This window comes from Pipistrellus kuhlii, unplaced genomic scaffold (assembly GCF_014108245.1).
Source record: "Pipistrellus kuhlii isolate mPipKuh1 unplaced genomic scaffold, mPipKuh1.p scaffold_m20_p_3, whole genome shotgun sequence".
In the NCBI taxonomy this organism is placed as follows: Eukaryota; Metazoa; Chordata; class Mammalia; order Chiroptera; family Vespertilionidae; genus Pipistrellus; species Pipistrellus kuhlii.
Genome location: NW_023425529.1, coordinates 39,373,762 through 39,401,714, shown reverse-complemented (window position 1 = coordinate 39,401,714; position 27,953 = coordinate 39,373,762). Strand labels below are relative to the sequence as shown.

At 36.4% G+C, this 27,953-nt stretch overlaps 3 long non-coding RNA genes across 3 annotated transcripts; 2 read left to right on the top strand and 1 right to left on the bottom strand.

Moving 5' to 3' along the window:
• Window positions 1-55: 55 nt before the first annotated feature.
• Window positions 56-27,076, bottom strand: LOC123653181. The gene is made up of 4 exons (XR_006742829.1): window positions 27,055-27,076; window positions 21,565-21,571; window positions 20,970-20,979; window positions 56-566 (listed from the first exon to the last, which is right to left on the bottom strand). It is a non-coding gene; the product is annotated as an uncharacterized LOC123653181 (long non-coding RNA).
• On the top strand, window positions 267-778 carry LOC118728982. The gene is made up of 2 exons (XR_004991091.2): window positions 267-400; window positions 620-778. It is a non-coding gene; the product is annotated as an uncharacterized LOC118728982 (long non-coding RNA).
• Window positions 17,185-20,381, top strand: LOC118728983. Its single transcript, XR_004991092.1, has 2 exons — window positions 17,185-18,561; window positions 18,796-20,381. It is a non-coding gene; the product is annotated as an uncharacterized LOC118728983 (long non-coding RNA).
• Window positions 27,077-27,953: the final 877 nt, after the last annotated feature.

Below are 27,953 nucleotides of genomic sequence, written 5' to 3'. Positions count from 1 at the left end.
AGGAGAGGTAACCACTTTTAAGCCACTGGCTGCTTGCTATGAGTGTGTGTGTGTGTGTGTGTGTGTGTGTACACCCACCTGCGTGTACAGGGGTGTGTTTTCCCTTCCAGCACAGGTGCCGAGGCTAAAGACCTGGAGTGTGATGCTAACGTTTTTGAAATTTCTTTGAAGTTTAAGATGTGACATGAATCTGGAGAATTGACGCTGGAAAAAAAAAAATTCCCTTTCTGCAGAAGAAGCTGCCATCTATAAAATGGATTCCTGAAGTATGTCTGAAGGATAGAATTTAAATTCTTAACACTTTGGATATGCTCTCGTCCAAGAAAAAAAATAATAATAATAAAAACCCTGATGATGATCACATCACTATGTGGTTCACCTTCCCCACGACTAGAAAAATGTAAGGCAAAAATAAGCTTAATATTAACGGCATTTGCTTGTAAAAGGAATGGATGTAATAGTTTTAAGGAAAAAAGGAAATTCATTTGATGAAACATTAACTACACGAATAATTGACTTAAGATGTTTTTTTCCGAGTGGAGGCAATCATTTGTACTTTTATATGACTTTTTTTTAATGTCTTATTGATTTTGATGATCATATGTCCTCTCTAATGCAGAACCGTGTGTGTCTGCAGCCTGCGCCTATCACTAAGCTCCATGCCCATCCCCTGCTGCACCCTGGATACTGCTCCATGGGTGTGATTTACCAAGATAGTTTCTGGTCATGTCTATTCCTACTGATGTTCTTCATATTTAATAAATTTGGTTACCACTAATCAGTCTGTATCTCTTAAAAGAATACCTTATCTTGGCACCCAAGTACCCAGCGAATATTTTTGCACTGAAAGTAACCCTAATGGAGAGTATCCCATTTCTCTATAACGTATTGCAGTTCCTGTAGTGGGCAGCATAGAGCAGGTGCATCCTGGGCAAGAAATGTTAAATTTCCCAGTTTTACCATAGATATTCTCTAACTAATGACATAAATAAAATGTACTTCGTAATTTTCAAACATTAATGTAAAAATCCTGTAAAAATTATCAACAACAGTGAAAATTATTGAAACTCAATTTGTATAGCTTACTGTTGTGATGAGAAATGTTGACAAAAGTTTTTTCATGTGGAAAACGCAAACCATTTTTAATATTAATTAGAAGTTTCTGTTATTTTAGATGAATCTCTGATCCTTATCAGTTTTAATATTATCTAACCAAGAAATTATAATGTTTAAAATTTTCTCATTCAAGTAAACTTTAAGAAAAACATGCCAAATTACAAATCAAGCATGTCAAGTATATGATTGCAACAACTGAAAAAAGTTAATTGAGGAATTGGTATGTAAGTTCATTGGAGAAATATTTGGATTTTAGGTTACTATAAAGCTTAAAGGAATTGGTTGGACAAGGCGATTGAACTTAAATTTGTTTCTTTAAAGATGATCTTAAGAAAGATTAGAACACTTCACTTACAGCTCTTAGTGTCTTTACTGCTGTACTCTTAATGTAGGCTAACTTTCTGGATGATTTGCCCCCAAATATTTATATTTAATAAATTTGGTTACCACTAATTTGATAGATATTAGAGGTTATGTTTTGTACGTAAATCCAGTGCAGTTTATTTTTTTAAAAGACTTTAATAAGATTTAATAACTAAAAAATTAAATTTTAGCCAATTATAATAGCCTTTGGAGAGACATTCCCAAATGTGCTTTTGACTGGGAGCTGGTCTAGTCAATTGTTTAGGTCAGTTATCTAACGCTGAATGTTTTAAATTGGTATGAGTTGAAGGTGCTACATTTGTATTTATTTTATCTCTTTTGATCACTGAAAAGAAAAGAAGGCCCCAACTAAAAGTGCTCATTATAGTATAATCACAGTTTATAGTAGATTAATAGATTGTTTATAGTATTTAATAACTTTGAAAAGTAGGATAGCCTGGAATAGGAAACATTTATTTTTATTATTAATTGCTGTATTATTTATTTGTATTACAAATGTAAACTTACTTTTGCCCACCCCTGTATTTATTGAATGCCTACCTTGAGCAAAAGGTGAGGGAGGAGAAATTGAGTTGACTCTTAAGGAAATTATACTCCAGTATTAGATTTTTCTTAACTGCTAGCTTTAAAAGATTATAATGAAATATTCAGACTGTAGGGCTCTTAATTTTTAATACATAAGTAGAATCTTTAACAGTTAAATTCAAAATTGTTTATACTACAAATAAATTTATGTGCAAAACAGCACTACAATAATGTTAAAATGTTAGTGTTATTTGAAATGCTGTAAAAATATTAATAACAGCATTTAAATCACATTGTTTGAAAACTTAGATATACAAAACATCTGTTTTCAATAATTAACTGTTTAATTATGGGAAAGGCAAGGGAATGTTCAGGGACTGTAAAAAAATACACTACTGAGCAAACAGGAATTGTTTTCATGAATTTTGATTTTCTGTTTCAATTTTTTGGTACATTAACTCTTCTGACATTGTGTCTTACTATTTATTTTAAAAAAAACAAACAACCAAAGACACTTTAAGCTTTAAGGAGTTGGCAGTCTTGTTGAGGAAACAATAAAATAAAAATTATCCAAAATGCAAAACTATGTAATAATTAGGTTAGATAAAACTATGTTTACTTTTTTCTTCCTAACTACACAAGTTAGAGTAGTATTGACTTAATAGTAATTTATTTAACTTTTGTTTTTCTCTGAAAAATCAAGTCAGCCAGGGCCAATGTAATTTGTTGAAGCTTATTGCTGTACATTAAGGGAAATTCTAACCAATGGTTCAATGGCAACAATTTTTTTTTTTAAGTGCCATGGCTCTTTGACATAATTTGTAGTACGTAGAAGTAAATTCAAACCAGTCTAGAATAATTTTTTTGTGTGTGATAATGTACATGAAAAATACTAATAAACTGTTTTTAGGGGTACAAAATAACTAAATATTTTGTAGTTAATTACAATGCTTCCAGGTGTTTTAAAGATGAAAAATTTAATAACCAAATTTTACTCTTTTTAGCAATACTAATATTAGTACAGTTAGCCATTAGTGACTATATTGATAGCCTAAATAAATATGACCTCAGGCCCTTCTAATTAATGTCTTACTTTTAACTGCATTTAAAGAGATTTCCTCAAGGCTAATCAGGGGTTAAATGATGATCCTCCTGTTCCTCTGGAAACTGAAAAGAGCTTCCCTCTCTTTAGGGTATGCAGGAATTTGCTCTCTTCCCTATGAACTAAATTTATCCTTTGCATTGCCATTTGCTAATCTCAGTTGTTTTCCTACTCCATTCAAGTTGGGGCCACCATAAATAGTAGTAAGACCCAGACCACACTGTCCTGACTGGACTGGTGCCCTCGGTGGATACTCTCCTTCCTCACCTATCCTGTTCTCAATGACAATTTCTGAAGAGGCTTTTGAAATAATAGTGTTAGTATATTCCCAGCTAAATAAGTCAACTTGTCGGCTATTTATGGTGTTCAAGAAGTTCACTAACTCTGTGAAACAAGATGTGTTTATTGCATTTTTTAGGGAGTTTTATTTGTTAAATACAAGTTTCACGTATCACCTGAGGTGGTGTTTTTTATTTTATGTGTTGGCCTCTAGGCTTGAAACTTTAAGGAATACCACTTGAGTCCATCAAATTGTAAGAATTACAGCAAACAAGCAAAAATCTATGTCTGTTTTTAAGGAACTACAATAGATTTAAAAATAAAGTTTAATTAATTGAATTTAACTATTTTTTCAGTTTTCCCTCTATTGAAAATGTACAGATAAAAGAGATTTAAGTTTATTCAAAATGAATCCCAAATATAATTCTTCAACTAATTGGGAATGCCTAGAGTTTTATGTGAACCTATTACCATTGTGCGCAGAGTTGTGTGTACTTCCTTTTCATGGATGACGATATCAGAATGTTTCTCATGGTGTGTCCAAGACACTGCCATCTCTCTGTTCTCCTTTGGGTTCACTTGCTCTGCTGCTCTTTGCTGCAGTTTCTGATGAATGGACCTAGAAATTGACTCAGACTTTGCTTTTTTATAGATCAGGCGACAGAGCTACTTCATCCCACAGCAGGTTCCTGTAGCTTATTTGTGGGCCCAGTGTATGATAATTGGAACTTAAAGGATACTACATCAGACTGCAGTTCAGAATAGCTTTTTTTTAAGAAAATGCTGACTACTTCCATCCTAAAAATTGCTCAGTGGATATTATTAATACATTAATTATTTCTGTGCCCTTTTTTCAAATGTAGATTCTTATATGCATAATTATTATTATTTAAAATCCACAATGCATTGTTTGAAGGAGGGGGAAAGCTAGCAACTGTTCATGTTTTACTTATATATTAACATTAAAATCAACTGAACCAAAGGGAAAGGGCATATTTGAGAGAAAACATGTGTTTTACTCAGACTCCAATAATTAAGCTGATGCATTTGATATATGTTATACATTGAGCTCACTCTTAAAAGGTAAACATTTCACAACATGCCTCCTGGCTTACAAATTAGTGCTTTTTCTACTTAACATTCTTTCTTTCTTGCTAATAAAATCCAATTTCCAGAATTATAGTTAGTTGCTAAGCACATATGCATAAAACCATAAATTTATCCAAGTCATTTATTATTTAAATAGTATATAAAAATTTAAACAGAAGTCATTGATCAGTGAAATGACAGAAAATAAGGAAAATAAAAATAGAACTATAGTAGAATAAAATAAAAGGCCTTTAGGGAATTATCTGGAAAACAGCTCAGATGAGGTCTGGGTCTTCTTAAGCAATATGTCCAAATTAGAATGTGTAGGAACTCACTTATCACTTCTTAGGGTTTCTTTGCCAATGTGCACTATTTGCTTAGCAACCAAATAACGATAATTATTTGAAATTAATCTTCTAAGGCCACAACTTATATAATATTTATAAATGTCCCTACTACGCCGAAGCCGGTTTGGCTCAGTGGTAGAGCGTCTGTCTGCGGACTGAAAGGTCCCAGGTTCGATTCCGGTCAAGGGCATGTACATTGGTTGCGGGCACATCCCCGGTGGGGGGTGTGCAAGAGGCAGCTGGTCGATGCTTCTCTCTCATCGACGTTTCTAGCTCTCTATCTATCTCCCTTCCTCTCTGTGAAATATCAATAAAATATATTTAAAAAAAAAAAAGTCCCTACTACATGTGGACTGACATTTTTTTTTTGCCTCACAATAATACTTTGTACAATTTCATAACTGATAAGTGTCTTACAAAGAGTGACCAGCCCTTGTAAATAGGTCTTGGCTTTCAGTCTGTTGAAATTTGGCAAATTCTGACATATAGTAGCTTGAATTGGGCCATCATTCTTTAGTAGTGAGAGCACATACCCTTTCTTTGCTAGCTAAGATGAAGTCTGAGCTCTGTGATTTTATAGGTTGTTAGTGCAATAGCTATCCTCAGATACAGAGAAGTTGTCTTATTGTTACTTTATTTCCATAGTTTTTATCTTTCTGAGATTGAGTATAACCTCACTTGGGAATGTTATTTCCCTAAACCATTGTGCTTCACAGATGTGACTATTTCCCCCTGGGAAGTATAGGAAGATATGAAGCCTGGCCAAATGTCTGCCACCAGATAAGAGGTTAAGTTTATTCAAATGAACTCAACAAATGAAAAGAGTGTGTCTTTGCAAGTTACTCTACTTTCCTAAAGTCACGTTATAGTTGGAGGTTTCACCCAGAATCAAAGTGCCAGGTAGCATTTTTTTGTACAGTTCACTTCCCATTAACATAGTATAAGAATTCAGGTACATCAACCACTAAATGTAAGTCAGGTATTTCCATATTTTCCCACAAATTTTATCATGACAAACTGCCATATTTTGAACTGAAGGGCGATTTTTATCTTCAGCTGTCCAAACATTGCACATATTGAGGCAAAGGACACTAGTATAGGAGTTATTTCACTAGTATTTGTGGTAATTGAGAACAAACCTACATTTAAGAAATACATTGTTATGTATCTTTTGAGTTACCATTGCAAAGGATATAATAGCAATAACCATGTACGGGTCCATTATTTTTAGTAAAGTTAGTTTTACTCAGTCTTTAGTAGTAGATGCTCCTTACCTTATAATTAAGACTCAATAACAAAGCCAGAAAATTCAGGAAAGGTAGTGCAGCAATTAACAGCCTTCACAGTGCTTGCTCATTGTCATGCACTTGCCGTTCTAGTGGTGGTCATTTGCTAGTCTTTGATGAGACATCAACAGTCTTACTTTCTCTTGTATTGACTGGTAAGTCTCAAGTAAGGGTATCTTTTCCAAGACGAAAAGAAAGTAATTAAATAGGTTCCTTACATAAAGATTTTCAGAGCAGTAGATCTGCCTAAACAGTTATGTAGTCTTTGAACCCACTTCAGAAGTAGCCAAAGCCAAACCCCAAAGCATGAAAGCAAAAGGTGGACTGTAATTAAGGGAAACAAATTCTAATCTAGGTAAAACATCAAATGCAGTCTGAGGCAAGACCTTACTATTGACATGTAAGTTAAGTGCTATCTTCTATAGATTTTAGTTGCTTCATGATGGATTTTCTTGGAATAGGATTGGAAGGTTTTGGGCATTTTTGAAATGTGAAATTGAATTTTCTTGACTAGAAGGCCAAGGTCAAAACAGAAGGCCCACAAGCTATCTAAATAGACCCAGCATTACCAGGAACTATCTGTAAACTGAACTATCTATAAGCTGACACCATGTCTAGAAGAAACCAAAAATTAATAAATTGTTTGATGGATGAGATATTCATCTTCTTGAACATTAAGCATAGAAGAACTATGCAAAATAAAGAATTATTTTAAACAGAAGAACTTTGCAAAATAAAGAATTGTCAGATCAGCAAAAAACATTGCCACAGAATTTTAGTAATTAGTTTATGTGGCCATGGAGAGAAAAAGGTTGAAAATTGCTGCTATATTAAATATTTACTGAAAGCTTCCTAAAGTGGGATGATTTCATTTATTCTATTTTTTAATTTAGTTTGTGGCCTGATCTTGAAAAAGAGTAACACCTGAATGAGTTAGCAGAGGAAATGAGTTGGTTAATAAAGATAAGAGCAACAATTCCTGTTGAACAAGAAATCACCACAGCCTTAGTTTAGTAAGATTAGTAGCATTTTCTAATAGCCACAGCTCAAGAAACGAAGGACTATTAGATATTTTAGCTCCTCCTTTATTGTTTTTATAATTGTAAGAACTAACAGCTTGATGAGAGTCAGTTAATGACATAAGAAGTACAAGTATAATCTCAGGTGAGGACAGCACTTTTTGCCACCTAGACAGAATAGAGAGAAAGCAAAACTTTTTATTACCTTGTGTTGAAAACAGACTGCATACCAGAGACCAATTTATTTTTTCTCTAAACGACCAGTTCCTTCTTCAGTATTATACAGACATGTTTTGTTTTGGTCATAGCCACTATTATTTAAACAAGATGAGGTAGTCAAAACTTTTTCTTCAAATATGCATAATCAAAGATGTATGTGTGTGACCATTTATAAGTAAGAAAGAGGATATACCAATGATTTTCCCCCTCAGCTTAAATAAATTTGCAATAAAACAGAGGTCAGAATATATTAAATATTAATAAGTCTACAAATTATATTCAACAACCAATCAGAATTGCAGGCTAAAAAATTATTTTTACAGGATATAGCAACACTGAAATCCATTTCTCTAACAAGACTACTTTCTTGAAATATTTGCAGGGGCAATTCTATGATATATAGTAGAATAGAATTCTGTCTGCTTTTTAGCAGCTATAGGGAAGAAGGTACATTTTCCCCTTTTAATTTTGCTAGGATTTTTTTTTTTTTAATGCTTGTTTCTTTTTTCTTTTTAAATATGTTTTATTGATTTTTTTACAGAGAGGAAGAGAGAGGGATAGAGAGCTAGAAACTCGATGAGAGAGAAACATCCATCAGCCGCCTCCTGCACACCCAGGCACATGCCCTTGACTGGAATCAAACCTGGGCCCTTTCGGTCTGCAGGCTGACGCTCTATCCACTGAGCCAAACTGGTTTCAGGAGGATTTTTTTTTTTTTTAATTTAACCCACATTTATAAGTGCCTAAATACTGAAATTCCATTTGCTATCATCAAGAGAGAAGGGCAGGTACAAACTTAAAAATCATAAAAGGGCAGAAAGGTAAGGAATGTTAAATGGAATATGGAGTATGTAGTGTCTGACTTCTATATGTAATTAATATAAGTAAAATTTATGGCAGATTAAGATGCTTATTTTTAACCATCTGTATTCACAAGAGTAGATTTTTAGTAAACCACCTGTTTTTAAATTTTTTTAATTTATTTATTTATTTTTAGTCTTTATAAACCACTAGAGGCCTGGTGCATGAAATTCATGCACTGGGGAAGTTGTAGGGGGTCCCTCAGCCTGCATTGTGAGAGGGTGCAAGCCAGGTAGTGGGACCCCACCAGTGCATAATTGGCCAGGGAGGGATGCAAAAGGTTGGCCAGCAAGGGTGGGATGTAGGAGGGCTCCAGGGCATGTCTGGCCTGTCTCGCTCAGTCCCAATCGGCTGAACCCCAGCAGCAAACTAACCTATCATTTGGAGCATCAGTACACATCATAGTGAGCAGTTGAGTAGTCTTGCCATATCATTAGCATATTGGTTGGTTGAATGGACAACCAATTCAACACTTTGATTGGTTGAATGGACAACCAGACACTTAACATATTGGGCTTTTATTACATAGTATTATTTACAATTACAAATAGTGTGTAGTTTGGAAAAGCTATTTGTTATTCTCCCCTCAATCATTTAATTCAATCCCTTCTAATTATTTTTATATTTTCCCAAGATATATTTTATAATATTTTCCCAAGAATTCGCAAATTTGCTCTATTTTCAAATTTGCTCCTATTTTCTGACAATGTGAAAACTGTTAAAAGTTTGTGTTTCATTGCCTTTAATTGATATTAAAAACCATAATCATAGTGTCAGGAACAAATAGGAAGAGGAAAAAATATGTCAACAGATTGTTTGAATTTAAAAAAAGAGAAAATAGGAAATACGCCTATCCAATCATTAAATCAGTTTCAAGATAGACACATGTTAAATACCTAACAAAAACATATTTTTCTTAATTGGATTATAATGCTTTTTAGAGGACCCTTAATAAGAAGTGTGAAGTTCATATTTGACAATTTAGGCACCTTTTTCGCAGTTTTTTAAGAATTTCCTATGTAAGAACTTTAACAAGGGCTATCGGATACAAATATATATATATATATATATATATATATATATATATATATATATATATATATATTTACTAATAACACTTGAAGGCCTTTTAAAATAGATACTCATGAAGTAGCTTCAATGAACGTCTTACCATGGAACGTCTTACAGAAGAGTTCCTCATGCCCCTTAAAACTAGATGTTTGGGCCGAAACCGGTTTGGCTCAATGGATAGAGCGTCGGCTTGGGGACTGAAGGGTCCCGGGTTCGATTCCGGTCAAGGGCATGTACCTTGGTTGCGGGCATATCCCTGGTGGGGGGGGGGTGTGTGCAAGAGGCAGCTGATCATGACTCTCTCTCATCGATGTTTCTAACTCTATCTCTCTCCCTTCTTCTCTGTACAAAATCAATAAAATATTTAAAAAAACAAAAAAAACTAGATGTTTTGTTGCTGTTTACTTCTGTCTCCAAACCACCATTGATTGAAAGCTACCAGCCAGGCAACTTGTGCTGAGAGCCAACACTGTGTGAAGAACATGCAGAATCTTTTTTTTTTAACGTTGGAGTTTATAATGATGTGAGGGAGCAGTGAACATATAAATAATTGTACTACAATATGATCAAGAAGTATGAGCGAGGTGTTGGCTGTGCTTGGGGCAGCCTGGGAGCTTTATAGAATAGGGGTTATTTGAGTGTATCTTAAAATAAGAATGTTCATAGTCCGTGGTGGGGAAGGTAGGGTTAAGGTATTAAAAGTCTCAGACGTATGAAAAGGTATGCTATGTTTTGCTAATGATGACTAGCCCACTGGAAGAACCCATTTTGCAGAGGTAGAGATGAAAAAAGAATAATGGTCAGAAAGCTACATTGTGGGCAATCTGGAAGAGGTATCTATGATATGGAATTTGGACTTACTTCTTGAAGACTATTTCTCATCTGTTTTTCTTTTGCCACATAAATGATAGACAAACGTATATGCAAGGATATGATGAAAGTGAGGGCTTTATTCACAGAATGAGAGGAGAGAAGATGGATTCAAGAAATAGTGCAGAAATGCAATTGTGAGGATTTGACTAATTTCTACAACTCACCCAAAGTGCATGGTTCCATTCTAGTAATGCTGCTTCCTCAGCATGGTGTGTCTCTCTCTCTCTTTTTCTCTTTCACATCTACTGCCCTTATTTGCCTTCACATTGCTGTGACCAATACATTATCATCACCATTCTTTTTTTAAAATATATTTTATTGGTCTTTTTACAGAGAGGAAGAAAGAGAGATAGAGAGTTAGAAACATCAATGAGAGAGAATCATCAATCAGCTGCCTCTTGCACACCCCCTACTGAGGATGTGCCCGCAACCAAGGTACATGCCTTTGACCAGAATCGAACCTGGGACTTTTCAATCTGCAGGCGACACTCTATCCACTGAGCAAAACAATGGTGTTGGCATCACCATTCTTTAAAACAGGACATTTATTTTTATTAGAAATAATACAATAAATAAATAAATAAAACAGGACATTTTCCTATAGCTATTTTGACATAGGCCATGCCTCTTTGGAATGAGTGCTTAAAAACACTTTTTAAAAATAATTAACAAGTATGCAGCATATGCCCTGCCTCTCATATTATTTATCTTTGATTATCTCATCCTTCCCTCTTTCTCTGAATTTAAAAGATAAAGTAAGTACAACTTAAAGAAGTGGGAGGAGTAAGAATGTCTGTTGCACATGTTACTTGATATATTTAGTATTAAAAAATCCATAACATTTTAGGCATCTTCACAATGTCCCTAGCATCCAAAGGAATACTTCAGAATGTTTTGTACTTCTTCACTAACATTTCCTTTTCCAAACAAATGAATTTTTTCTTTCTCATTCAGAATCACATTTTTCATCAGGATTCTCCTAATATTCCGTGTATAGACATATTTCAGTTCTGTGTTGTCTTTCAAGGGTATAGCATCTTGCTTTGGTATAAGAATAAAATGAAGCTTTCTGTTCTTATATTCTTAATGCTAAGCAATTAGGCTGGTATTTAGATTTTAATATCACATTAGTTCAGTGCTTTCAGGCAGTGATTTTATAATTGACAGTTCACAGGATGTAATAAAACAGAGCTAATCCTACCTACACATTTTTCTCAGCATTAGCTTATGTAATTTATATACATGCACACATGTGTGCATGTGTGTGATACCTAAGTGGTATATTTTTGTCAGTGAATTTTTAATGTACTCAGTCATTGTGTAAGCATCGCTGGATTACTTTGTAAATATAATATGTACCATACATTGTGCACATAAAACTAAATCTGCCATTTATCTGTCCTCTATTATAGCCTTATTGGATGTTTATCCATTTATTTATTCAGTTAATATTAAAAGTACCCATTGCATACTATCTTTAAGAAATTGACACTTATAAAAGTTAAAAATGTACAAAGATAGCTAATATAAAATAACAAGTGCCATTAAATATGTATAAGGAATAATTCTGTTTTCTATCTCATGTCTTGGAAGACATGGATAGCATAGAAAAACAATTTTAAATACATCATAGAAACTCTTTGATGTCATTTATTAAATTCAGTGTTTGATTAGCTTAAGAATATTTTGACAAGACTAAGAATCCACTTTAATTGACCCTAACTAGAATATGAAAGCATTATAACTGAGATCCCAGCCATTTTTTAGTTTATGTAAGCTTAAGGCTTAGCTTAAAGTTCAAATGTCAGTCTTGCCCTGGCCAGTGGCTCAGGTGATTGGAGCATCTTCCCACATACCAAAAGGTTTCAGATTTGAAACCTTTCTGGTCAGTCAGGGCACATACCTAGGTTGAGGATTCGATTCCATTTGGGGCATGTACAGGAGGCAAACCATTGATGTTTCTCTCTCATATTGATATTCCTCTCTCCTTCTAAAAAAAAATTAATAAAAACATGTCCTCAGGTGAGGATTTTTTTTTTTTTTAAATGTCAGTCTTAACGGCTATTAAAAACACACAAGAGCTGAGACCGATTTGGCTCAATGGATAGAGCGTCGGCTTGGGGACTGAAAGGACCCAGGTTCAATTCCGGTCAAAGGCATATACCTTGGTTGCGGGCATATCCCCAGTGTGGGGTGTGCAAGAGGCAGCTATCCCCAGTGGGGGGTGTGCAAGAGGCAGCTGATCGATGACTCTCTCTCATCGATGTTTCTAGCTTTCAATCTCTCTCCCTTCCTCTCTGTACAAAATCAATAAAATATATTCAAACAAACAAACAAAAAAAACCACTTCAGAGTCAGGTAGAATATAGGTTTTGCTGACATTACCCACAATCAGGTAAAAGCATATATTTGTCTTGTAATTTGTTCTGACACATGCAGTGGTAAGAAACATTAAAAACATTTGGATGTTGCCTAGCTGGTGTGGCTCAATGTTTGAGCATCAACCAAAAGGTCATGGTTTGATTCCCAGTCATGGCACTGCCCGGGTTTTGAACTCAATCCCCCATGGAGGACGTGTAGAAGGCAGCTGATCAATGATTTTCATCATTGATGTTTCGCTCTCTCCCTCTCTCTTCCTCTCTGAAATCAATAATATGTGTGTGTGTGTGTGTGTGTGTGTGTGCGCGCACATGTATGTACATATATACCAATTTGAAAAATTTCTGTATGTTCATTGATTTGATATCTCGCTCTAATTACTTCCTGATTCATTCATGGCTTCTGGATATCTGAGCAGAGGAAATCCTGGATCAGGCGAATTCACTGATTCTACAGGTGAGTAGAATCTCAATTCAGATCTAACCACATGTGCAGAGTGCCTACCCTGTACCAGAATGCATTCATGGTTGAGATTTCATTCAGTCACTCCAGATGATTGAATCAGCTCTAAAAACTTAAAATGATTTTACTTGACATGAGATTAATGTTGCCTGAGACCCAGCACTATAAAATAATTCTTTTTCTAGCATAGTCATTTATTACAGTTAAAAGGAAATGTTATATTAAACATTTGGATATTCTCCATGCTTCTTGTGTAAGTGAACAAATTGATACTTCTTTCAATATGATAAAATCCTAGAACTTAAATGCTTTCTTTTGTAAGTATTATCTATACTAATAATCGAGGAATATGCAAATTATCCACAATGCCATCATGTTACGATTAATCAGGATGGGATGGGGCTGCGGCAAAGAGCTCTCAGCATGCCTGCACCAGGGGTTGGAAGGGCACAGAGAGGAAGGGACAGCAGGTAGGCAGGACGATCAGGCAAGGAAAGAAAAGCAGATAGGCAGTTAGGGCGATCAGGCCAGGAGGGGAGCACACAAAGGCAGTTAGGACAACCAGGCCAGGAGGGGAGAGCAGATAGGCAGTTAGGGGGATAGGCCAGGAGGGGAGAGAAGTTAGGAGGATCAGGCCAGCAAGGGAGAGCAGTTAGGGGGATCAGGCCAACAAGGGAAAGCAGTTAGGGGCATCAGGCAGGCAGGTGAGCGGTTAGGAGCCAGTGGTTCTGGGTTGCAAGAGGGATCCCAGATTGGAGAGGGTACAGACTGGGCTGAAGGACCATCCCTCACCCCCGTGCAAGAATTTCGTGCACTCGGCCTCTAGTCATTGATAATAATTCTAGTAATAGTAAAAATTTAAATATTGTGGCGATCAGCTACAGTGTTTGGACAGGCTCATGCCTCTGAATGACTTGTGGCAAAGCCACATACAAGTCCCAGCTTGGAGGGCAAAACCCTCCCAGCACAATTATAGCCAAAAAGCTATGGTTGTAAGCTTGACCTTACAGTTCAACCTTGCAGACCTAGGTAGCTAAGAAATGTATGGGCGACGGGGAGTGCAGCAAGTGCTGCCTAAAGATTGAAAGAGTTCAGCTTTCATGCTGTGTCACTGTTTCCTCATCCAGGCAGTGATCTACCTGGTCCTCTTGTCTGTTTTCTTTAATTCTTCACCACCCCTCCTCAGGTTCACCCCTGGCCATGCTGGACACGGTTCAAAATATACAAGAACTAGAGGGTACCTAGCCCTGGCCAGCAATCAGGGCCAATCAGGTTCCCCGCCTTCCTGCCTCCTCCTTCCCTTGCCACCTACACACCAACACTGCATGGTTCCCCCCAGCTCCCCACCTCCTTCTTCTCTCCCTCGGCGCCCTGCTACCACCGCTGGTCGCCCACCATGTTCTTCACTGCCCCCAGTGGTCAGCGCACAACATAACAAGTGGTCGAACATCCGTTTTCCCAATTGAACTCCCAAGGGGATACTTTACATATTAGCCTTTTATATAGAGAGACTAGAGGCCTGGTGCATGAAAATCGCCTGCACCCTCTCTCAGTCCAGGAGCCCTCAGGGGATGTCCGACTGATGATTTAGGCCCGATACCCCCAGGGAGTGGGCCTAAGGCGTAAGTTGGACATTCTTATGCTGCCACAGAGATTCCCACCACTGCTACTGTGCTTGCCAGCCATGAGCCCGACTTCTGGCTGAGAGGTGCTCCCCCTGTGGGAGCACACTGACCACCAGGGGGCAGCTTCTGCAGTTAGCATCAGCCACCTGGTGGTCAGGGCATGTCATAGCAACCAATTGTTCCACCGTTCAGTCGATTTGCATATTACCCTTTTATTTTATAGGATGGTTCAAAACAAAAATAGTCCTGGATCTTACTAGTCTCTAGTACTAGTTTATTTTTAAAGATTGAACAAACAATTTTACATTTCTACTTCATTTCTCTTTTAAATATGGAAAAGATTTTCTATAGAATTTGATAAATTATAGATTGTTTGAAAACCCTAGGTACAAGGTGCTGTATAAGTTTGAAGTGATAACTGCTGAAAGTATACCCTAGAGCAAACAGGTTTAGGTTGAAAAATAATACATAAGGTGATCATAAGGAACATATAGCCTCATTGGACTTAAAACAAAAATACTCTTTTTCCCAGGAATGCTAAATATTTAAGAACTGTACTTTTAACAGCAAATATTGGTCTTTATAATTCTTCAAGAGAAAATTAAAACAGGCATTTGTATGTGATTCTCATGTATTGACTCCCCAATGGCAGACAAATTATTACTAGTATTTGGATCTGAACCTATCAAGACATCAAATGTTAATTAGGTCCCTTGTGTTCCTGTTAGAAAGCAGAGAACATAGCTCAAAAATAGTCTCAAGGTCTTGCAGTGAAGTTAAAAGAAAAATAAACATTGGTAAACCAATTTAAAATGTAAAACAAAATTCAGTTACAAACCTTTACTGCATATTTTAATGTTTTATGATTTGGGCTTCAAATCTTGGCAGTAATTGTAAAATTGCTAATATGTGGTATGTAACATTATTTATACTAGGTTAGGTATAGTTATATGGAGAAAAAATCAGGATATTTTAAATGAGATGAAGATTCCTTGGTAAATGTGAAAGGAGGTTTTTTTTATTTTATTTTGTTTTTTGGCTTATTGAAGAAATGGAAACAAAAAGACTAATGAGTTAGAAGAGTTTGCCAATAGACTTGAAAGAGGTAAAGGCACGAAAGGAAATTAGAAAGATGATAAAATTGGCATATGCTTCTTCACAGATTTATTAAAGGCTTTTAAAAAGAAAAACTGATATGATATCCAAGAGGAAATTTTAGTAGTTTTATATGCACAGAGGATAGGAAAAGCTGAAAGCCTTAAGTTGCTAACAACTTAAATGGAGAATAAAGATAATAAGACACTGAAAAAGGAATGGATCCTGAAAGTGTTAAGGGCTTACTGTAAAAAACCGTCCTAAGGTCTATTGAGTAATATCAATAACCAAAGAGCCCAGAACTTCAAAATATAACCACTCTTATGCTGTCCCATTAATTTTGCCACTTCCTAGCCTCTTGCTACCTTTTTTGGACACTAAAACATTTGTTTGTTTCTTCTTTTTTTTTTCTTTTTTTTCCCCCCCTAACCCACACTCCATTAGAATGTAAACTCCATTAGGTTAAGAATTTTCCTGTCTCTTTGGTAGATGTAGAGCTGTGTCCTCAGCACCTGCAATAGTGTTTAATAAATGAATTTTAGATCTAGCCTCCAGTGTCTTGATATACAGCCTCTGAGTTGATAGTTAGGATCAATAAATGAAAATAAAATGATCTTAAATTTGTTAAGGATCTCAGAGGTCATGCAGCACACTGTTTCTTTACTACCTATCTGTGGGTCATTGAGGAAGATTTTTTCCTACTCTGAATCTTGCCTCAGTCTTAGAAATGACAATGGTGATGTAGTGCTTTTCTCCTCTGTTTCTCTCACTTTGGGGATCCAATATCCCATCTAATGCAGAATTCCTTATATAACATACGATTCCATTATACCCTTCTAGGAGTAGAAAACACACTGTTTGTGAGTGTGTGTATGTGTTTGTGTGTGTGTATGTGTGTGTGTGTGTGTGTGTTCCAACAAATATTTAGTAAACAACTATTATGTCCTAGGCTAAGGATATAACATGATAGATATGTTCCAGCCCTCATAGGGCTTACAGCCTGGTGGGATTTTACAAACAACAAATGAAGTTTCTAAATTCTTTCCTATCCTCTCTACTCTCAAAGCTCCTTGGTGTGGCTCAGTTGGTTGAGTGTTGTCGTCCATGCACCCAAGAGTTTCCAGTTCAATTTCAGCATGCCTGGGTTGTGGGCTCTGTCTGGGTAGGGGGCATGCAGGAGGCAACCAATTGCTGTTTCTCACATTAATGTTTCTCTTGCTCTCTCCATCTCTCTGACTCTCCCTCTAAAATCAATAAAAACATTAAAAAAAAAAAAAAAAAAAAAAGCTCCTTTGAAAGAAAATGAAGAAGGAGGAGGAGGAGGAGAAGGAGAAGGAGGAGGAGGAGGGGGAGAGGGAGGAGGAGGAGGAGGAGGAGGGGGAGGAGGAGGAGGAGGAGGAGGAGGAGGAGGAGAAGAAGAAGAAGAAGAAGAAGAAGAAGAAGAAGAAGAAGAAGAAGAAGAAGAAGAAATAAAGAACAATGGGAGTTAAACTTCTAATAGACTATATTAAGGGTAAATAACCACCTTTTTGTTTTCAGGACCTTTCAATTCCATTCAATTCAGTCAACAAACAATATGCTGAGCATTTCTAGCCCTTGGTTAGATCTGAGGAATGAAAGCAGTTAAGATACAGCCTTTACTCAGAGGGGGGAAAATGCCATTGTACAAAAGTACCCTTCAGTATGGTAAGTGCTACCTGTAGCTCTTTTGAATGACCCATTCCATTGGACAGCCCTTGCTAATTTAAAGTCCTTTTTTTGGACTAAACTAAAATCTGTCTTTATTTAATTTCTCTTGATTGGTCCCAGTTTTGTCCTCTTCATTTACTTAACCCATAAACACCAATTGTATTTGTGTACCATACATCCACCCAGCTCTCTTCATAGACAAATAGGACATGATCCTTGCCCTCAGAAAGGTTAGTATATAATTCTGCAACGTTGAGGAAGTTGTTTAACCTTTCTAAATTCATTTCCCTCCCCTAGGAGTCAAGGATAGTATTTAGTACCTACTTCCTAGAATTGTTTTGAGGATTAAGTGAATATTAAAGGATTAATGAATATTAAAGGCCTGATATACAGCTTTCAACAAATTCTAGCTATTATTATATCCCTGTGTTTAAAGAGGGATCCTGGCTCATAAATTAGCATTTGTAGGGTTGATATGAATGCCCTAAAATAAGTAAACACAGAGTGCTATGGGAGTATACCAGAGAAACACCTAATCTTAGCTAAAGAGGATAAGGGAACACCCTACAGGAAGAAACATCTGAACTCAGTGGTGCAGGACTAAACAGTGGGGTTGGAAAGGGCACACCTAACTCCAGGGACAGAGGTGAGAGCCAGGAAGATTCAGGCTACTTCAGTTGTTCAGACTGGCTACTTTCAGGAAAGTTAAAATACAAATGGCCTTGGATGCCATGGTAAGTAAAGATGAATCATGAAGGTAATGGGGAACTAGTGAAAGCATGCTGCACAATTTACTTTCAACTTGGTAACATCTCTGGCAGCAGTAAAGATAAAGTGGGCAAGAGTAGGTAGGAAAACCAGTTAGGATGCTATTTCTGTGTTACTATTGAGAAATATCTTAAATAAGGCAGTGATAGAGGGGAGAAGAAAACTGTTTCAAAAGTGAATAAGAGCCCAATAACCAATTAAATGTAAATGTAGGAAGTAAGAAAGAGGAGGTGTTAAAGGTCATTCTTAAAAGGTTACCTTGAATGAGTGAAAGGTGATGACATTGGTTCATAGGAAGCATGGGTGACAGGGGGGGCGGGGAGGGTGGCAAGTAAGTTCAACTATAGACATGTTGAGTTTGAAAAAGGCTAGGTTTTGCCCTACCCGGTTTGTCTCAGTGGATAGAGCATTGGCCTGTGGACTGAAGGGCCCCAGGTTCAATTCTGATCAAGGGCACATGCCTGGGTTGCAGGCTTAATCCCCAGTGGGAGGCGTGCAAGAGGCAGAGGATCAATGATTCTCTCTCATCATTGATGATTCTATCTCTCCCTTCCTTTCTGAAATTAAGAAAATAAATAAAAAATGTATTAAAAAGAAAAAGGCTAGGCACTTGACCATTCATATCAGGAGTTTGGAACTGGTCTGGGGCTGCAGATTTGGGATTTGTGGACAGGTGTTAATTGAAGCCTCCATGTAAATGTGTAGTGGAGGGCCAACATTAAGGGGTGAGTGAAGACCTCATAATGTTGATTGAGAGCAAATATGTTAGAGAAAAATTGAGAAATAACACTATCCCAGAAACAGAGATCTTTAAGTCAACAGTCACAAATGCTCCAGTGATAAAATTGTTCTTTGGATTAAGCAACTTGGAAGTCATTGGGCAAGAGCTGTTTCAGAGTAGTGAAGGGACCAGAATCTAGATTGCCAGAGATTGTGGAGTTGAGATAGGAAGTGGGTGAAGAAGACATGCCTGGAGGCTCCCTCTTGAGGAGCTGTTGAAGAAGGAAAGATATTGTAGAAGCTAGAGTGGGAAGGCTGGATTGAGGAGAGTTGACCTTTTCTTTGTCCACATAAAACAGGGTGGAGAAAGGGAAAGTTGAAGATTAGAATAGATAAAAGTAAATAATAAAAGAGGATTCCTGAGAAGACAGAAAAGGCAACATTTTGTGGAGGATTATGTCCTGAACAGGAAGAAGGGGCTCCTCCTCCATTAAGTAGAGCTATGTGGACAGAGGGACATCTAAAGGGGAGAGAAGACTTGAATTGTTTGCTGATGTCTCTGAATCCAAATCAACTTTTGAGAGTTGATAAGGAAAATGGGGGAGGGACTGAGGTACAGGAACTTAAACCAGTCTATAAAAAAGAGGAGAAACCAGAAAAACGTGGGAAATGGCAGCATTACCTTTGGGGCCCTATGCTTTGTCAATGACTCCCTTGAGTAATGAAGACACCCACACTGAGCTGCAGTAAATGGGGTCTGACTAGCACAATGTAAAGGGAGACTGTTAGTTCCCTTATTCAGAATCTTATACTTTTACTAATAGAGCCTCAAATTGGATAAGCTATTTTTTTAACAGCTCTTTCATTATGAAAGACTAAGAAAAAGCATTTCTCCAGAAGCTAGGGTCAGAGAAAATTTTGAGTAATTATTACTGCTCAAAAGAATGATCCAGCTATGAAAGTCAGGAATTAATTCAGAAATTGTTGTTTAAGTTGGAAAACTCCCTAAACATTTTCAATACAGAGACAAACACAGCAAGAATTAGTTGAAAAAATGAAGGCCCGGTTCAATGTTTTAAATGTTTGTTGAATGTTAAATGCAGCTTACATAGAAATCCAATAAGGATTTGATATGGATATGCTATTATCGGTGACTTAGTTGGAAACAAAATTGAACTATAGATGGAGTTTGTTTTCCAGAACATTGTTTTAAAATGTTTTGTTCATTCATCATTCTCTGTTTATCCTGCAACTGGCCACTTGACACTTACATTAATTTCCTCGCCGCTAAAGCTATGAGTTTGATATCCTGCTTCACTATGCTCTAAGATCTACCATTCAACTACATCAGATGAAAGTTATAACCAATCGTTTTATCAACCTCAGGTAGAACTGCTTTTACTGAATTGCTATTTTATGTGGAATCATCAGCTTGTATTGCAAGATGCAATAATAAAATGTCTTCATAAACTCTGTCATTTGTTGTGAGTTGTGATTATTGTAAGTACGGTGAGAGCATACATTTCTTTTTTGGGGCCAGTCCCAGTTTACTATGTTGTCCCAGCATAATGTTTAATAGTTCCTCTTTCACTCTCAAAACAATGCCACAAATCAGGATATTGTTCTTTTCTTTATACAATGTTCTCGTTACGAGTTGCTTTTTGACAAACGTTGATCCTATTCATAGGGATTAGTCATATCTGTGGTTATTCTGAGCAATTGAGTACACACACACACACACACACACACACACACACACACAAATGGTGACTCATAACTATTCAGGTATCTCTCTTTAAGTTGACCTCAGAAAACTTAGGGACAAATTTGTCACCTGTAAAAATAAATGTATAACAAGCTCAATGCTATACACTTTTATTTTAATCTCACTTCTTTGTTTATAAATCTTCCTTTTTTTCTCACCCATTTCTAATTTATATCTAGAATTTTATGCATCCTCATTAGCTATCTTAAATTTCTTTAAATAAAGCAGAGAATAGTTTTTGAAACACAAAAACAAGTATATTGTTTCTAGGACTTATCTGATGTTCTTGAATGACAGCTCTTTTTCTGCTTGACTCATACTTCCCATTTTTGTCTATGTCTTTGATCCATGATAAATTTTGAAGAGATTGTCATATTTTGACCAAATTTGTTACATTATAAAGAAATGAAGATATTATACTTCCATGTTGATCTGTGATCAGTCTGCCATCTTAAAACAAAATATAGTTGATAATATATTTTTTTCCAAATTGTTATAACTTCTATGATTGCAGAACTTGAATAGAGAGGTATTCCAGCTCAGTGGGGCGGGGGGGGGGGGGGGGGGGGGGGAGTGGTGAGGGGAGAGGAGCGCACACAAAAATTTGTAATCAGACAAATTTATTTATCTGCCATTTATTATGTAACTTTTGGAAAGTCTGAAGTCTTTCACCTATAGCTTAGATATAATATTACTTCATTCTTAGAGTAAATGGGCCAACATACATAAAATGCCTGACATATAGTTAAATACACAACAAATCTTACCTACCATTATTGTAGTTACTGCAATTTACAAATTATTGTACTAACAGTGAGGATTTTGCATTTGGTAAGATCTATCTTTTATTTCCAACAACAAAAAAGTTTGAAAATTAAACTAGTTATGACTTTTCTACTGGCAGCATAACAAGCTCCATGTTTTTGAAAAGCGTCTCCCATAGCTAAACACCTAGGCACTGGATAAAATGCAATAAACAAATATACTTTTAAATGTATTGGGGAGCTTGAATCCCACTCACCCTAACAAAAAGAAGTAAAATCAAACACTGAGCTGAAATAAGAAAGGTAATTAAATGAGGAACTGTGGTTATGTTGGGGACTTAAGCTAAGAGCAGAAACCTAGAGTTTTGGGTGTTATAAGAATGCAGAAGTCCAAGAAACTAGGTCCCAAAGCCCATAGAAATTGGGCTAATTCTGAGACACACACAGTGAACAAACAGACAATTTGAAGAGGCTGCAGCCTCAAGTGAATGGGTGACCTGGAAAAAAAAATCACCTGCAGCAATGAATAAATAAAATGTGTTCATCATTGTTATAGCTTCAAGAGTAAATAATAAACATAACACAATGTATTACCTATTACCGGTACTACATGGGTCTGGAGGGAGGTGGAATTTATACACATCTTTTGGCCAGAGCCAAGAAATTAAAAATTCCCAGATTGGTAGCACCTCCTGACAACTCAGCAAAAATAATCAGAAATCATTTCTGCATTCTTCAAGCCCCTTAACATGTCCTCAAAATAAATGCAGCCAAATAAGAGTTCAGAGTAAAGTAAAAAAAAATATTTTAAATGCACAAGGGATAACAATGAACAATAGATTTAGACCAGTAAGGACTTCAGATTTTATCATTATGGGATGCAGAATATAAAATAACTAAATGTGAAATGTTTAGGTAAGAGATAGAATTGAAAACATGAGTAAGACAAAAAGGGGAATATCAATATATAACTGGGAAAATTTTTAAAGTAACCAAATACAACTTCTAGGAAGAAAAATATAACCATGGCAGTTTAAAAAGCTATACATAGATTAAACAGTGGATTAGGCATACTAGAAGAGAGAATTAATAAATTGGAAGATAAATCAGAAGGCTTTACTCAGAATGAATCACAGAATTTTATGCAGATGGAATATGTGAACATAAAAGAGACATGAAGGGTAGAAGGAGAAAGAGAACAGAGAAAATGAGTAGAGGAAAATTATTTATATATATATTTTGTGTATATATATACATATATATTATTCTGTTCATTAAATTTCTTATTCACATATATATGGCAGAATTAAGATTTCTTAATTCTTTTTTTTTAAATATATATTTTATTGATTTTTTACAGAGAGGAAGGGAGAGAAATAGAGAGCTAGAAACGTCGATGAGAGAGAAACATCGACCAGCTGCCTCCTGCACACCTCCCACCGGGGATGTGCCCGCAACCAATGTACATGCCCCTGACCGGAATCGAACCTGGGACCTTTCAGTCCGCAGACCGACGCTCTACCACTGAGCCAAACCGGCTTCGGCAAGATTTCTTAATTCTTAATCTTCCAGAATTAAGAAAGCATCATTAGGGGCCCAGTGAATCCCAAACAGCATAAATAAGGAGGAACACACACTTAGACACATTTTAGTGAAATTGCTTTATCCTAACATAGATATATTGGTAGCAAGCCAGAGAAAAGATCACCTTCAAAGGGGCAACAGATTAACAGAAGACTTCTCAACAACAACAATAGGAAAAAAGAGGACAGCGAAATAATATTTTCAAACTGCCAAGAGAAGGTAACATAGAATCGTGTACTCAGCAAAACTCTTTCAAAAATGAAAGAGGAATGTGTCCAGATAAACAAAAACATAGACTTATCAAAAAATCCTACTAAGAATTATAAAAGGATGCTTTTCAGGAAGAAAGTCCAAGTTGCAAGTAGGAAAGACATTAAACTTAAACATTGAATGTAAAAATAACAAAATGAACCAAATAAAAAAATAGGGGCACAAGTTAGTTTGATGTTTCTTTCTATGGGTTTTCTAACTTTGATACTATAATTTTAAAGTTCTAAGCATAAAATATACAAAAAATAAAACATATATGTGTCTGCATGTATCCTTTAGCATGTATGAAAAAAATAATTAAAAAATTTTTTTTAAACTGTCCTTTTTAAATAACTGAAGGTTCAAATTCACGAATCCTTGTTTTTGTTTTTGTTTTTAATCTTTATTGTTGAGATTATTACAGATGTCCCTCTTCCCTCCTTTCCCCACCAGGCTCCCGCTGCGCCCCAGGCTTTTGCCACCCCATTGTCTGTGTCAAAAGGTAATACCTATATGCATATAAGATCTTTGTTTATTCCCACCCCCTCCATCCTCTTTCCCTCTGAGAAGCATCCGTCTGTTGCATTTCAGCAGCTGGGGTTAAGCCTCCGAATGACCTGTGGCAGGACCACAAACAAGTCCCAGGTGGGAGGGCTGAGCCCTCCTAGCATAATTAAGCTTGACCTTATAGTCCTCCCTAGTTCCTTCCTAGGTAGCTAATGGGCTGTGGGTGGTGCAGCAAGTGCTGCCAAACAAGGTGAAACTCGCAAGAACGTTAAACATGTTGACCACTTTCCTGTTTTGCTTTGTGTGATCCGATTATAACAGAAAGCTTGGGCCGGCAGGTTGGGTCACTGTTTCCTCATCCAGGCACAGGGATCCGACCTAGCGCCAGTTGTATTCTCTCCACTGTCTCCTTTAATCCTTCATCACCCCTCCTCAGGCTCACCGAACCCAAACCCGGCCGAGCTGGTGCCGCACACATTTCCATGCCTCTGATTCTATTTTATTCACATTTATTCTATTCATTAGATTTCTTATTCATTTATTTTTATTTTTAGACTCAATTGCTGATAGGTATGTATTTGAGAGTCCTTGTTTTTTTGTGTGTTTTTTAAAAATATATTTTATTGATTTTTTACAGAGAGGAAGAGAGAGGGATAGAGTGTTAGAAACATCGATGAGAGAGAAATATTGATCAGCTGCCTACTGGGGATGTGCCGGCAACCAAGGTACATGCCCTTTCAGTCCCCAGGCTGTCGCTCTATCCACTGAGCCAAACCGGTTTTGGGGAGAGTCCTTGTTTTAAGGAAGTAATAATTCAGTTGTAATGATACCAGCTAGGACAGTAGAAATCAGAACTATTCCAAACCATGGGGAACTAGAAAAGAAGAAACTTATGCAGGATATGTGTTCCCTACAATAGTTTTTCTAGCACATGCTTCTTTTTGAAGACTTTGGTGTTTGTACTCTCTTAAACATGTCTGCATGTATATTAGACCATTAAAAATGTAGTCTTTCAAATGTAAAAAAAACATAGAACATTAATTTTTTAGGACACTAAGCAAAAAGTATAATTTGGTTCCAAAAGTAATCCAGAATGATACACACCACAGTAACTCAGGACTATTATTTCAAACTTGACATAATAGATTCAGGATAGTTAATTCAAGACTCTTTGAAAAATGTGATACGGTAGATACTCCATTTGTGATACTCCATTTGGTATTAGCAAAAACACTTGGCTATTTATCTCTTCGTAATAGGTTTAGATCATTCTTTGTGGTAGCAAAACTGTTTTTGCTTACTCAGCAGGAACTTGAATTGGGGACTTGCTAGAATTTTCTGCTGAATTTTCTTGCTAGAATTTTCTTAAAGGCTTGTAAAATGTGAGGAAGAATCCAAGCATGTGCCTCTGGGTTTTTATCACAAAGTTACATAAAAAGCTCAATAGAAGGGGACTATACAAATACACAGAAATAATTTTTATCTCATATAAAATGACTCATTCATTTGAACATGATACCAGGAGATATTTTTATGGTGACAGGTGCCTACACAGGACATCTGATATATTACGGGACAGAATTTTATTCTAGCATTTTCAATAAAGACTCTAGGTTAAGCTTTCAATGCTCTATCTATAGTAACAGTAAGAGGCTTTTAACAAGCAGGACAATAATAGTAGACAAAAAAAAGAAAAAAAAAGAAAAAAAAGATGGGTATAGGACAGCAATATTCAAGAAATGAGGTGGATACTCTTTCTTCCAGACCCTGACCCTGGCTGCAGCTATTATTCGGGCACCTGGATAACTCTTCAAAAGAAACTCCTTTGAGTCTTCTGAATTTCAGATCTATGATACCGGCAGGTGCGGCAAAAGTAGGTTTAGTGAATATCAGAAACACAGTTCACACTTGTATTAATATTTATTAATTATTGTATTATTTTCTATTCGAACAACTATAGTGAGTGGCCAGATTATGATCTCTGAACACATAATAATCTGGCCACTCAGTGTACCTTATGTATAAGGGAAAGCTTGCAAATCTTGATCAAGGGACCAGGAGATAGTGGCCCCCAGCCTCTGGCTAGTAAGTCCTCTACTTCTTTCTAAATACCCACAATGCAGCTCTTATACATGGAAAAACCTTATTTTAAAATCCCAACTCCATGGTCAGTCTAAACTGAGTGGCCAGATTAATATGTGTTCAGAGATCATAATAATCTGGCCACTCTGATTGTTAAACTTACCTTTGCCCCATCATGTATATTGTGTGATACTCAAAATTCTCATCACAAGGGAAAAAAACTTTTTTTTGTAATTATATGAGGTGATAAATGATAATTAAACATTGTGATAGTCATTTCATAAATCGTCATTATGCTACAGTTTATACTCTGTGTACCTTAAAATTGTATGTTCAACATAAATTGTACTGCATGTACCGTATTTTTCAGACCATAAGACGCTCCGGACCATAAGACGCACCAGTTTTTAGAGAAGGGAAATGAAGAAAAAAAGATTCTGAAACAAATAGTGTCCTAAAATATTTTATGTGCATTAAAACCCAACATCACAGTCATAAACACATGTAATCAACCCTGTAAAGTAAACAGCAGCATTTAGAACCATTTTAGAGCCGGGCAAGCACACAAAGACCACAGAGAGCCCGGCAAGTAAAAAAACTTTTTTTTAAAAGTATATGTGTAGGCTATATTTGGACCATAAGACGCAGGGACTTTTCCCCCCCACTTCTGGGGGGGAAAAAGTGCGTCTTATGGTCTGAAAAATACGGTAATTATATTTCAATGGAACTGAAAAAAAAATTATATGTACAACACAGACTGGAACATTATTCAGCTTTTAAAAAATGGAAATCCAGCCAAAACCGGTTTGGCTCAATGGATAGAGTGTCAGCCTGTGGACTGAAAGGTCCCAGATTCGATTCCGTTCAAGGGCATGTACCTTGGTTGTGGGCACATCCGCAGGAGGGGGTGTGCAGGAGGCAGCTGATACCGTGTTTCCCCGAAAATAAGACATCCTCCGAAAATAAGACCTACTTACAGGTTTCCTTCTGAGTGAAATATAAGGCATCCCCCCAAAAATAAGGGCCCCCCCTAGGCTAAATATGAGAGATTTGGTCCACTGATTCTGAAAGAAATGGAGTCACAAGAAATTCACCAGGAAATTCAGGAATTGGATTGTTATGATGATGTTCCAGAAGATGATGACATGATTGTCATTGAATAAATGAGTAAATTCTTGATACTGTCGGATTCACAGTTTGTCTTGTTTGTGTTGACAACTACTGTACTATACAGGTAATAAATTTCCTTTATTTTCATTTAACAATAAATGTGTACCGTATTCTTCTTCATGGAAAAATAAGACATCCCCTGAAAATAAGACCTAGCGCATCTTTAGGAGCAAAAATTAATATAAGACACTGTCTTATTTTCGGGGAAACAGGGTAGATGATTCTCTCCCATCGATGTTTCTAACTTTCTATTCCTCTCTCTTTCTCTCTGTAAAAAAATCAATAAAATATAAAATAAATAAAATAAATAAATAAATAAATAAATAATGGAAATCCAGCCACTTGCAACAACATCGATGACCCCCAAGGGCATTATGCTAAGTGAAATAGACCAGACACAGAAAGACAATCTCTTAGAAGTATAGAGTAGAATGATTGTTGCCAGGGGCTGGGATATGGGGAAAAGGAGAGATGATCAAAATTTCAGTTATGTAAGATAAATAAGTTCTGAAGATACAATGTATAGTAATACGACTATAGTTAACTATACTGTATTGTATACTTGAAAATTGCTAAGTAGTTACACCTTAAGTGTTCCCACCACAAATTTTTCTCCAAAACTGAATGGTAACTGGAGCATTTGAGAGTTTGCCCTCTGGCATATGTCATCAGTTTAGCTCAAATAGACTACCATAAAAATGTTTAAAAAGAGGAAATGGAAACTAATGAGGTGATTAATATGTTAATTAGGTTGATTATGGTGATTACTTCACAATGCATATGTATATCAAAGCATGAAGTTGGCCCTGGCCAGCTAGAGCAAAGGCCAGGGTCAGGCTCCAAGGGTTGCTGGTTTGACTCTTGGTCAAGGGCATGTAACCTCAGTTGCAGGCTTGATCACTGGCCCCAGTGAGGGAATGTGC